This window comes from Rhinichthys klamathensis, unplaced genomic scaffold (genome assembly GCF_029890125.1).
Source record: "Rhinichthys klamathensis goyatoka isolate OS25496 unplaced genomic scaffold, OSU_Roscu_1.1 h1tg000191l_1, whole genome shotgun sequence".
NCBI lineage: Eukaryota > Metazoa > Chordata > Actinopteri > Cypriniformes > Leuciscidae > Rhinichthys > Rhinichthys klamathensis.
Window position 1 is genome coordinate 6,197,007 of NW_026606717.1, and position 13,766 is coordinate 6,210,772.

Here is a 13,766-nt window from a genome sequence, read left to right on the forward strand (position 1 = left end):
CTACGGGGGTGTAAGTAACATTTAAGGCCCGGATCCATTATTCAATCATTCAAGAAGGAAGAGAGCTTGGCCACTTGGACAGCCTCCAGCTATCACTCTATTGTTATTAACATATGAGTCCCTGAGGAACACATGAAATCATGTATGTGATGGAAAATCATTGAATGGGTGTGTGTTGGAACACATTATTAAAGGTTGACAACACAGATTTGAATAACCCCTCTAGCGCCAAAGCCTTTAGATCCAACTGGGGTGTTGACGGCTAAGTCATGAAGACTTTTGAAATATTGGTGCATCCTTAAGGCTCAATGTGACCTCTGAGAATGGAGGCTTACAACTGGGACCAGTACATCCTAGCCTTTTCGTAAATTAAGTTGTTTCTCTCCTTAGGTAATAAATTGTCATGTACTTCAAACTTCAAACAGTCTTTTAGGCTGAATGACATCCAGAAGATTCAAGTTTGATTCATACTTTATGCTAAAACTGCGGAGAACGTCTTATCTTAACAGTTATCTTCAAAGCTATCACTCGCAACTGCCTGTTAGATTCTTGCACATACATACATTCTGGCAGTTTGTGTCAAATTTTGTAAAGAAACCAAGGGGGTTTTCTGGAAAGGTACCATATCCCCCTCCCCACCCCTTGCTGAGTTTTAAACCCAGATTGTCTAGCACTCCTTGTTTGGTCTGGAGGAGTTTTGCCAAAAAGTCTGCGTTCAAGCACTAGTTGTGTTTCAGGCTATTGGCACGGAATAAGATTAGGTCATTCCTCTACTGATAGACGCTTATTTGAATTCAATGTAAAACTGTGTACATGTGAATACCTTTATGTGTGTTTGGAGGTTCAGAAGGGAAGTGCTGGCAAGAAGCAGATCTCAGTAATCAAGAATGAAGAATTAATGGATGGTCTTTACAACATCCATGTCCATAACTGTGCAATGATCATGTGCAGAAAGCATTGACAACTAAGCATTAAAAGGCACATGCTAGTTGTAAAAAGATCTAATAATGAGTCTGTCTCTGTAAATTTGCATCATTAGACATAGAACCAGAGTTTTACACTTTCTGAAAAAGTGAGAGCGTTTGCCTGTGTAAAACTTTACCAAAGTGTTTTTCTAAAGTGCCCTGAGTGGTTTTTATTGCACTGTGATGTGGCTGCTAGGTCATTGCTATGCAGTTGCTAGGGTGTTCTGGGTGGTTCCTTGGGTGTTGTAAATAATGCAGTTTCTAGGGCATTTAGAGAGGGTGTTGCTATACAGTTTCTAGGGCAGTCGGAGAGGGGTTGCTTGGCCGTTGCTAGTGCTTGCTAGGGTGTCCTGGATAGTTGCTAGGGTGTTGCTATGGAGTTGATATGCGGTTCAAAGGGAGTTCTCGGTGGTTGTTAGGGTGTTGCTATTTAGTTTCTAGGACATTCAGAGAAAAAGTGATTGCCATGCAGTTGCTAGGGTGTTTTGGGTAGTTGCTAGGTAGTTGAGTGTATGAAATTCCACAAATTTTGTGACGGAACTTATGAACATTCAAAACAATGTTGTGTGCTGGGCTAAATGCGCTTGTTATATGTGCAGACGTATGATGCCGTTTTGACAAGCTGAGAATTCATAAAGAGCTTATAAAATGAGATGCGGTTCTGACGCCTGTACCGAACTCAATTGGGCAATGTAGCTCCTAAGAAAAAACAACTTGAGCATTCTCCCCCTTTTAGGGTCACATCTGGTGACATCACGTCCTGTTTTGGTTCGTTTGCATGTCTTTGGTCCGTGTTGCGTTGATATTTCAGTCGAACCGCACCAGAGTTTGTTTGGAAACGGACCGAGACCCACCTTTTCATCTGTCTTGGTCCGCTTGTCTGGTGCGCACCAGGGTTGGGATGGCAGCGTACACACATGTTCAAATGAACTGCACTAACAGAGCAATCGCAACAGAGTTCGTTTTAATCAAACCAAACCTGCAAAGTGTAAACACATTCTAAGTCTCTAGGATATTGTCGTCCCTCCTTTAATGTACTGTAAGTCTGTTTTTTCTTAGCTTGTTTTTGGTCCACCAGAAGCACATTTTAATTCTGATTGCTTTAAAAAAAATGTAACAGCTCAAATTTCATCAACAAGCTACAAAATTTGAGCAATCATTCATGTCCATATCACAAATAGGGTTGGGAATTTGTACAAATTTAACTATAATGGTGATGCTTGCCCTATAGTAAGCAATACTAAAAAAGGAAAACATGATGCTCCCATATTCTAAAATGAGAGGCAAGCCCCTTTTGTCTCTTTTGAAAAGTTTCCCATTATAACACACATTTGAACTTGATATCCAATAAGCAGACAGTTTTAAAACAAGCTGAACGCTATGTTTGGCCTGGGTGAAAAGCGATAAGTCAGCTATCTGCTGACCCAGTTACACTCTGAATCAGGGGTTGACAGCTGATTCAGCCAAATGTCAAAAGGTTTTTTTTTTTTTAGAGGTGGATTTATAGTAGAACAGGGTGTTTTCTCTGCACTACAATCCTGTAATTAGACAGAAAGTCTGTTTCACTGCCTTTCACAAAACATGATTGAAATGGTTTTGCATGGCCACTTTGATGGAGGAATAGTTATGTGGTGAAACAAATGTGGAATAAAAAGAACTATACGTAAACAAAGGAGATATATGCCTCGGCTAAGCAGATAAAGTAATTTGAGGAAAAGCTTGAGAACATTGTGTCCATTGATAAGGCTTGATGCAATAAGGACACATGGAGACTTGGCATGCGTTTTGTTTTGCTGAGGATCTCTGACCTAAAAATCTAACTCTATCAAAGTAATACAAATATATCCAATACAGCACCACCTGAATTTTCTTGTGTTCCAACAGCTGCTTTTTGTAAACCCTACCACCCCCCTGTCCACATAAAACAGTTATGCACACAATCTTGCAGCGGAGTGCCCAGTGCCAGTGCAGAGAAGCATATCGCAGTTGTGCATACAGCTGTTGACTGAAAAGTGCCTGTTTTCAGTTTACCTAACGTCTACCTTCAGTTTACCTAATGTCTGCTGTCTATATAAGGGCCGGCACACTGAGGCAGGCTGAGGGAAACTGCCTCAGGTTTTAAAGCGAGGAGGGGCATCAGAATAGGTTTCCAAGGGTCCCGTCCTTCAGATAAGCTGGCACTGCTGCTGAGATTTCTCAGCTCATTTCTTTCATTTTATTGCAGTGTGGGCTATACAAAAAGATGTGGTGGGCTTGAATATTGAAACAAACGAGGGTTTGAGCAGGTGCATAGGCCACAGTCAATGTAATGGAAAGAATAGGAAAAGTCTGATTTGCATACTACAACATGGTTAACACCAATATAGAGTTCATATTCAATTTATAAGATTATAATATCAGCAAAATAATTTTAGTGAAAAGTGTAACTGAAAAATAAGATTGTATAAAATATGTTAAATTTACAGTTTTAAATGTTAAGAGGGGAAAAAATCTGATTTTCAATATGGTCTCAGATATTTTTCTACCCCATTGCAAATATTGATGAACTGACTTCAGAAAGTCCTTAACAAAAATGTAATGGTGTACATTTTGTAGATAAATTATGCTATTCATAGTTTTCAGTAACGTGACTGGTGCTGAGACCTGGAGGGCAAAACATCCATAGAACTGCATTACAGGTCTGTCAATTTCCCATCTCAAAAGAAGAAAAACAAAAATATGCAAACATAATGCAAGTTTTGGGCACTTGTGGTCCATATACAGCACTGCTGCAGTATTTTAATCACTAAAAACGGCGGGATATTCTAAAACAATTAACATGAAAAACACTTAAAAGATCCTTAATGTATTAATCAAATTCAGTATACACTTACTGATAATGCATATTATATACAGGCGAGCAGATGAACCCAGAATATGTGCTGAATGGTTTCTAAATGTGTTTTCTTTATAATGTTTTTCTATGGGAAAAAGCTCAACGAAAAACGACGTATGTTTATATCTGCTTGCCTGTTGCCTGTAACTTTACTTTTGTAATGCATTACAATATTGCGTCACTCCCTAAAAAAGTAGCAAATTGTGTTACTTAGTTATTTTTTATGGAAAGTATTGCATTATGTTACTTTTGCGTTACTTTTTCTCATCTGGGCTAGGCTTGCTTGTTTTTTAATAGCAAAAGAAAAAGTCATATTTTTGTCAAAAGGTCCTTTCACACCAAAATTGAAAGGAATAAGCCTCAGGCTGAAGGAAATGCAAATTCACGCCTGTACAGTAGTGTGATTGATTGGTAAATAAGGTTTGATAAAATACATTAAGTAATTTATATTATTTAACATATTTAATTATTGCAGGTTTGCATTGTGTTCTGAGTTTGCATTTGTTTTTATTCATTTTGAGGAACACTGAATCTGTTTTTGTGCAAGTGAGATGAGTAAATTCATGCTTACATTTAGTCCAGAACTACAATAAGCAGCGTCATGTTTACGCAGTACACACAACGCCTCTGCACTTACTCCTGATTTCTCTCAACACGGGAACAGGAGAGCTAACAGTCAATACATGGGAAAACAAAGTAACTTGCTTATTTGAAAATGTTGTTGTACATTTAAAAGTAATGCTTTACTTTACTAGTTACTTGGGGGGAAAAAAGTAATCTAATTATGTAACTTGAGTTACTTAATGTAAAAGTAATGTGTTACCCCTAACACTGCTAGCCTGTATATATTTTGCATAATCAATAAAGTGTATGAATTAGGTCTTTTAAATCAGTCTTGTTACATTAAACTTATGGTGTGTTCAAGTCATGTCGGAGAGATCGTATTTACGAATGCACATGATCGCTACCCTGGATATCCAGAGTTCCCTATCAAGGCTACGGAACTTCGACATTACGAATGTCGTATATGGGAACTCCTCTCCTCCTTCACTTCCGCTGAAATCTTGTAGGCTAACGCCAGCAGAGCTGGCCAATTGATGCAAATATGCAAATACTAAACATGCAGTATAAATACAAATGCAGCGTCAATTCCCTTCAGAATCTCTCTCTTCACGCTCAAATCGTGTGCTAGAAAGCTGATACTCCAATATCGAACTCAAGGATTTTTCGCTGTCGTTGAAGGTGCGCCGGAGATACGTACACTGTCTCCAGCATCCGATGGCGACCATCTGCAACCTGTGCTCGGGCCCCATCGTGCCCCCAGACACGCACCTGTTCTGCGTCGCGTGCATGGGGCTGGCCCATGCTGAATCAGCCCTCACGGATGGAGGGTCCTGCGACCTCTGTGCAGACATGTCTCTCCGAGCCCTCAAAGCTAGGCGAGAGGAGGCTCGCGCAGCAGCGGGGATTGGGCCTGCTGCCGCCACTGAGCCGCTGGCAGGCCCCCCACACAACCGCAGGATCGAGGTTCGTCCCCCAGTGAGTTTCCCCGACCCCGTTTTTCTACCCCCTCGCGAGGTCGCGGACTTCGTGTCCTTCGGGGCGAGCGAGGAGGACGACTCTATGTCTCTGTCGGCCTCAGAGAACGACTGGGGTGCGGAGCAGGTGGAGAAGGTTACGGAGCACTACTCTGAAACTCAAAAAAAGGCCAAAGCTATGAGCCACGTCATCCCTCGGAGGGCGCCGCCGCCGCCTCCGCCGCAGCAGCGCTCACGCTCGTCTTCTGCCTCAGGCCGCCAACCTGCGGCCAGATGCCAGTCAGACTCCCGCCCGGGACCGGATGCTCGTAAAGGCCGAAGCGGCCAGTGGCAAGGGGCAGGTGGTAAGAGGACGGCTCAGAGGAGCTCGCGCAGGAAGCCCACCGCGTCCCCTGCGAGGCCCAAGCAGTCGTCCTGACCGCTCGGGCAAGAGGAGAAGGAAGCGCCAGGACGGCCCCGCGTCCAAGCAACGCGCTCGAGAGCACTTAATCCCTCTGCGTTCCGCGAGCGACAAGTGCAGTTGTGCTGTGAAGGCTGTAAATGTTACTCATTGTTCAATAAAGCATGTTACTTCTTCACAAACAGAGCTTTTTTCTCCTCTTGCACCACACACTGTGTTACCCACCCTGCCCCCGAGCAGCGCAGAGTCACGGTCAATAGCTTTAAAGGCACCTCGTGGGGAGCGCGAGGTGTCTGTTCCCAGCACTCACATAGCGGTGATGACCGCAGGTTTAGATCGGCCCACACTCAATCATTTTCAGACAGCGTGGGAAGCTATTCCGGGCATTTCACCGTGGGTGCTAAATATAATTCGGCACGGGTACACACTTCAGTTCAAACGCAGACCACCCCGCTTCCGCGGCGTAATTCAGTCATTAACTTTGCCCCAAAACGCTCACGTCCTGAGGCAGGAAGTGTGCAGCCTGCTCGAGAAGAAGGCGATAGAGCCGGTTCCCCCGAGCGAGTGGGAAAGCGGGTTCTACAGTCGCTACTTTGTAGTGCCGAAGAAGGGAGGGGGTCTCCGCCCCATTCTGGATCTGAGACCCGTCAACAGAGCGCTTCACAAGCGCGCGTTCAGGATGACTACTCTGAAGCAAATCCTGGCGCAAATTCGCCCCGGGGATTGGTTCGCTTCGGTGGATTTAAAGGACGCGTACTTTCATATTCAGGTTGTAAAGCGTCACAGACGATTCCTGAGATTCGCGTTCGAGAATTCGGTGTTCCAGTATACGGTGCTTCCGTTCGGACTAGCCCTCGCGCCCCAAACTTTTTCGAAATGCGTGGACGCGGCACTCTCACCCCTCAGATCGAGCGGAATGCGTGTCTTGAACTATCTGGACGACTGGCTGGTTCTCGCGCAGTCGAAAGAAGCGCTGGTCGGCCATGTGGAAACCCTCCTTCGGCACCTGGAGATGCTCGGTTTGAGGGTGAACGTCCAGAAAAGTGTGCTCACACCGAGTCAGACTTCCTCATTCTTAGGAGTATGCTTGGATTCGGTGAGAATGAGAGCGCGCCTCTCCCCCGAGCGGGCGGAGGCTCTGAGCTCTTCTCTCGGTCTCTTCAGACCTGGCAGGCTCGTCCCACTGAAAGAATTTCAGAGACTACTGGGTCGAATGGCAGCGGCTTCATCAGTTTGTCATCTGGGGCTGCTGCATATGAGGCCACTTCAACTCTGGCTGAAAGCGCGCGTCCCCCCGAGTGCGTGGTATTCCGGCCACATGCGCATTATGGTCACCCGCGGATGCGCCCGCGCCCTGGCCCCGTGGAGGAACCCAGATCTCTTCAGCTCAGGCGTTCCTTTGGGTATAGTGACGCGGCGCGTGGAGGTCCTGACAGACGCTTCGTCCACCGGATGGGGAGCGGTCTGCTTAGGAAAGCCCGCCTCGGGTCAGTGGTCAGAGAAGCAGATGGGATGGCACATAAATCGCCTGGAGCTAAGAGCGGTCTCTCTAGCCCTAAAAACCTTCCGGTCTCGGCTGGAGCAGAAACATGTGTTGATTCGAACCGACAACACTTCAGTGGTCTCGTACATAAATCGTCAAGGTGGTGTACATTCCAAAGCTCTTTTCAAGCAGGCGGAATCCCTTCTGCTGTGGGCGGACCGGTTTTTCCACTCGGTGAGAGCAGCTCACATCCCCGGTGTTCTGAATCGCGGGGCGGACATGCTCTCGAGGAGCGGAATTCCTCAAGGGGAATGGAGGCTTTACCCTGGGACGGTTCAGCTGATATGGAATCGTTTCGGCAGGGCGGAGGTCGACCTCTTTGCGACGAGCGAGAACACGCATTGTCGGACGTTCTTCTCGCTGTCCCGTTCCTCTCGGGAGGTGGACGCGCTAACTGCGCGTTGGCCGAAAGCCCGTCTTTATGCTTTTCCTCCGGTGAAAATTCTGCCCATGGTGTTGTGCAAAATCAGGGAGGAGAGAGCGGCGGTGACTCTAATAGCCCCGAACTGGCCGAATCAGCCATGGTTTGCGGATATGGTGGAGTTACTGACAGAGCAGCCATGGGAGATTCCGCTCAGAAAGGACCTGTTATCTCAGGCGAGCGGAACGATCTGGCATCACAGCCCCGGACTGTGGAACCTCTATGTGTGGCCGCTGCAGGGTCGCTGAGCGGACGAGCCGCGCTTCTCTCGCGTCAAGTCAAGTCAAGTCATCTTCATTTATATAGCGCTTTTAACAATGGATTGTTTCAAAGCAGCTTTACAGAGATAAACATATAATTTAAGGTAACAGATTGTTTTGGCGTTATAGCGGTTCTTGAATAATGTTACTTCCAGCTAAAGTTAACTTTGATTGATTCACCTCCGTCGAAATGATCAGACTTTAAACGCGAACCTGTGATTAACGCTGACGGCGTTCACATGCTCATTCAGAATTCTATAGTTATGTGCTTTTTAAAATATGTGTGCAGGTTTGTAATTAATACAACCCAGCCTAAACAAACTACTTTTCTTGCCTATAAATTTTGATACAGAATTTTGTTTTATTTTATCACTTCGGGGTACGCGAGCCGGAATTCACAACGCTTTATCTGTAGAGTGGGAAAGGGATCCTCCATAGGGAGAGGATAGTGGATACTTCAGCACTGCATTGTCATCGGGTCCAGGCAAAGCTCCCTCGTCAGATCTGGACACGGCCTGGATCCGGCAGGCTGCGGGAAAACCTCGGGATAAACAAAGACACTAATATTAGCGTAGATGCCATTCTTCTTATGATGTAGCGAGTACATCAAGATTTAAGGGAAGTGTTCCCAGTTCCGGCTGACCTAATCTATGCAGCCTAACATTGAATTTATAGAAATCTATAATGTATTATGTGTATGCTAGGTCAAAGAGATGTGTTTTTAGTCTAGCTTTGAACTGACAGAGTGTGTCTGCTTCCCGGACAATGGTAGGAAGACTGTTCCAAAGTTTTGGTGCTAAATAGGAAAAGGATCTACCGCCTGCAGTCGATTTAGATATTCTAGGTATTATCAACTGGCCGGAATTTTGAGATCGCAATAGACGTGAAGGACTATAATGCGTTAAGAGCTCGCTCAAGTACTGCGGAGCTAAACCATTTAGTGCTTTGTAGGTAATCAACAATATTTTAAAATTTATACGATGTTTAATAGGGAGCCAATGCAGTGTTGACAGAACCGGGCTAATATGGTCATATTTCCTGGTTCTGGTAAGAACTCGAGCTGCGGCGTTTTGAACTAGCTGTAATTTGTTTATTAAGCGTGCAGGGCAACCACCCAGTAGAGCATTACAATAATCTAGCCTTGAGGTCATGAACGCATGGACTAATTGTTCCGCATTTCCCAATAAGAGCATATGGCGTATTTTAGATATATTTTTAAGATGGAAAAATGCAGTTTTACAGATACTAGACACATGGCTTTCAAAAGAAAGGTTGGTATCAAATAGCACACCCAGGTTCCTAACCGACGACGAAGACTTGACAGAGCAGCCATTAAGTGTTAGACAGTATTCTAGGTTATTACGTGTGAAAGTTTTTTGTCCAATAATTAGAATCTCTGTCTTTTCAGAATTTAGTAGTAGGAAATTACTAGTCATCCAATTTTTTATATCAGCTATGCATTCCGTTAATTTTGTGAATTGGTAAGTTTCGTTGGGTTTTGAAGAAATATACAGCTGAGTATCATCGGCATAACAGTGAAAGCTAACTCCATGTTTCCTAATGATATCTCCTAATGGTAGCATCTACAGAGTGAACAGCAGCGGTCCTAGTACTGAGCCTTGAGGTACGCCATACTGAACTTGTGATCGATAAGACATCTCTTCATTTACTGCTACAAACTGATAACGGTCAGTTAAGTATGATTTAAACCATGCTAATCCAATTCCACTAATGCCAACATAGTTTTCTAGTCTATTTAAAAGAATGTTGTGGTCAATGTAAAATAACAAACGCCGAAATCGTGCTCTAAATACCGTCGAGGAGGCGCGAGCCCCGTCCACCAGGCGCCTATACGCTCTGAAATGGGGTGTTTTCTCTAAATGGTGCCAGGATGGCGGTACAGACCCAGCGAACTGCTCTGTGTCGGTTATTTTACGCTTCCTGCAGCACAAGATGGATGAAGGGAGCCTGCCATCCACTCTGAAGGTGTATGTGGCTGCTATTGCTGCGTTTCACCCCCCTGCTGACGGACAGTCTATCGGTAGACATGCGTCGGTGACACGGTTCCTCAAAGGAGCTAGGAGATTATGCCCTGCGCGACTGCCTTCGGTGCCGCCGTGGGATTTAGCATTGGTCTTGGAGGCTCTGTCGCGTTTGCCCTTTGAGCCGTTAGCTTCTATCGCTATTAAGGAGCTCTCGGTTAAAACGGCACTGCTTCTCGCTCTCGCGTCGGCGAAGCGAGTTGGGGATTTACAGGCTTTCTCTGTAAGTGATGACTGTATTCGCTTTGGACCGGGAAACTGTAATGTAACTCTCAGACCGAGCTATGTCCCTAAGTCGCTCAATACCCCGTTCAGAGCGCAGATCGTTTCTCTGCCTGCACTGTTTGCTGAGCCATCGTCCTCTCAGAGTTCGGATGCTCAGAGTGCTATTTGCCCAGTCAGAGCGCTCCGGGAATACATTTCTCGCTCGGCCGCTTTTCGACAATCGGACCAGCTGTTTGTGTGCTTTGGTGGGTGCAACAAGGGACGGGGGGTCTCTAAGCAGAGGCTTGCTCACTGGATCGTGGACGCTATTGTTTTGCCTTATGTTTGCCAGGGGCAGGAATGCCCCCTCAACGTCAAGGCTCATTCGACTAGGGCGGTAGCCTCTTCGTGGGCCTGGACTAAGGGAATGTCCATTTAGGATTTATGTCTTGCGGCTGGCTGGTCTTCTCAGAACACGTTCGCCAGATTTTATAAGTTGGACTTGCCCTCTGTAGCGTCTCGTGTACTTTCGGTGAGTTGATTATATGCACAGTATATAAGAGCTTCTCTGCGCTGCGCTCATGAGTTGCTCTGTGTGTTGTATGTTTTACTATGTCACCGCTGTCTGTTGGCCTTCTTACTGTTGTTGTTGCCCTGACTGATAGTTAGTGCAGACTTTCCCTGGTTATACTGCTCATGATATGCAAATTCTGGCAGTGTTTTGCGAGCTTGTGATTGGTCCCTTTGGGCCTATCAGAGGTTAGAGGTTCGCTATTGGTCAATCTCAGCCTATCGGAGGCTTGCATACTGGGGGGTGGTCTTGTGTTGGGTCTGTTGCCTGTGGTTGTTTGTTGCCACGGCGGGATTTTATACAGTTCCCATATACGACATTCGTAATGTCGAAGTTCCGTAGCCTTGATAGGGAACGTCTACGGTTACTTACGTAACCTTGGTTCCCTGAAAGGCAAGGAACAAGACATTACGCTCGCCGCCCTGTTCACTATTTGATTTTAGCGTTTGTTTGATTCTAAAGGGAATTGACGCTGCATTTGTATTTATACTGCATGTTCAGTATTTGCATATTTGCGTCAATTGGCCAGCTCTGCTGGCGTTAGCCTATAAGATTTCAGCGGAAGTGAAGGAGGAGAGGAGTTCCCATATACGACATTCGTAATGTCTCGTTCCTTGCCTTTCAGGGAACCGAGGTTACGCAAGTAACCGGAGACGTTCTCGCGAGAGCACAATTTGAATTTGCTCAGCGAGTCACTCTGGCATTGAGTAATGATGCTCATTAACTATGCCCTTGTAGCCGGGTGAGCTGCACCAATCACATCGGTGTATCTGATATAGGCGGGCCAGAGGCGAGCTAAACAGATGACGACAGCGCTGCGACATCAAAGTCATTAGTAAACATTGCAAGATGGCTATGCTATGGATGAACACCAGTTGTTTGAAACGGCTTTGGCCGCTACAATGAACGAGTTAGACTTGGCTTTTTATCTAAAAGAGGAACAGAAGACGGCGCTCGAATCGTTCCTTTGCGAGAAGGACGTTTTTGCTGTTTTGCCGACCGGATACGGCAAGAGTCTAATCTACCAGTTAGCTCCGCTGGTAGCTAAGCATATGGGGCGTATTGTTGTGATGGTGCCGCCCCTCGAGTTGGCCGATTATCATTACTGAATGCCAGACCCTTAATCTTTCGGATTTGGGTCTGGATTTCCAGGCTACATGAACGCCATGACAATGTCGTAAATATGAGTGAGAAGCTCGGGATTTTCATTAAGCCCTGATGTTTACGAGTTGGGGCGTGTCAGTGAGAAACATGGGGGAATACCACAATACTTGTGGGACTCAAGACCGCTGTGGCGCGCAGGTGACGCTCATTAACACTCACGCCACCGGCCTCGCTCCATTCCCACAGCTCTCGGCGCTTGCCACAGTCACACAATTTACAATTATGCAATTTACTCCACTTTACTGCAACACTGCAATCCTGCAGATTTAAAGTTGTTATCATACAGGCATAACAATCTTCTACTGGTCACATCTTCACATGATACGAATTCGCTTTGGAACGCAGCGAAATGCAAAACTTCTTCGTTGAGCTAGAGCTTGCGTTCCCTGTCTACCGCATTCAAAAACATTTAAATGGAAGTCAATGGAATGACAAGTGTTGTGGCCACCCCTTAAATTAATTGTCACAAATTACATAATATAAGATATGCCAAAGGCATGGATTCTCATCTGTGTTTATGAACATGATTGGTTAAGAGATCAAAAACCTAAGTTGAATCAGTTATCAACATCAGCGTAAATTTTACACGACGAAGTCCCAAAATGAATCCTCTATGTTTGTGCACTTTACAGGGGGACTTCTGGGAATTTTTTCACACCCTGATTCCCAGTGATGTGATTATTTTGCTATTGGTTACAGTAGGAATAACACCAAATCAGACTAACAGTATACTGTCCAGCATTTAACCTGGTGACAGGAATAATGTGAGAACGCGACTGGACATCGTTGGATTGATTTAGACTGAGTAAACACACACTGTGATTTTTATGAGGTAAAGTCTGTTCCATTTTTGACTTCACAGCAATGTGTGTGTAAAGGAAAAAAACTGGCCAAATTGTAAGGCAAACAAAAGTATAATAATAAATTGACTTGGGTGAAGCAATACACTATATAATGCACAATCATTTACTGACATATATTGTGTTAAAGAGCCTCAAGTAAAACGACTGATCTGATATCTTAAGAGGTGTCATTACAAATAGAGGTCAGGCACTTGCTGAATAAGGGTCATTGCTAAGAACATAATTTACTGAAATGACAACACTAATATTCTTGTGACAGCTTTAAAGACAACATTGTTGTCAAGTGTCTGACGTCACATGAGTTATGCCGCATGATGTCGCCTGCCCTGTCAAGATCTCTTCCCATGAGTTAATGCAATTCCGTGATTCAGGGGATTGAAAACAATAACACAACAATAACTATGTCTTAGGGAAACTATTAAAAGGAGCGCAGTGCAAGGGCGTCATTAATCAAAATGTCAAGTAGCCAGACCAAGAGGATTGTGGGAAAACAAAGCTTACTCTGAAATCTTCATGTTCTTATTGGGTTTCTCAGGAAATGGGTAGCCAATAGCCATTTCGATTTACATCCACAATTGTCCTTAGTTGTCCATTGGGGCGCTGCAGGAGAAATATAGCTAAGAACATATGACCAAATTCCTATAAATATGACTACATGTTTCCTGAATAACTTAAGCATAAGGATTTTATTCCAACTCAGATATCAAATTATGATCCTAAATGTTTTCCCTTTTTGGTTTATCCATGTCACTAAACAATAGGGTGATCGACGTCTTTTGAACAGCTCCTTTTTTTTCAGGCTGACAAGGACAATAATTCATGTCAAAACAGAAATGTAGTCACAACAGCCGAAATGTCTTGAGTTCTGAGTAATTTAATCCAGAACTAATTTTAGGGTTAAGCAGGAACACTGAACCCCA

At 44.8% G+C, this 13,766-nt stretch overlaps 1 protein-coding gene across 1 annotated transcript in view; it reads left to right on the top strand.

Annotated features, from left to right (window-relative positions):
* Positions 1 to 13,766, top strand: part of mrps17 (mitochondrial ribosomal protein S17) — a 31,450-nt gene that overhangs the window by 1,939 nt on the left and 15,745 nt on the right. The gene's annotated exons all lie outside the window — the stretch shown is intronic.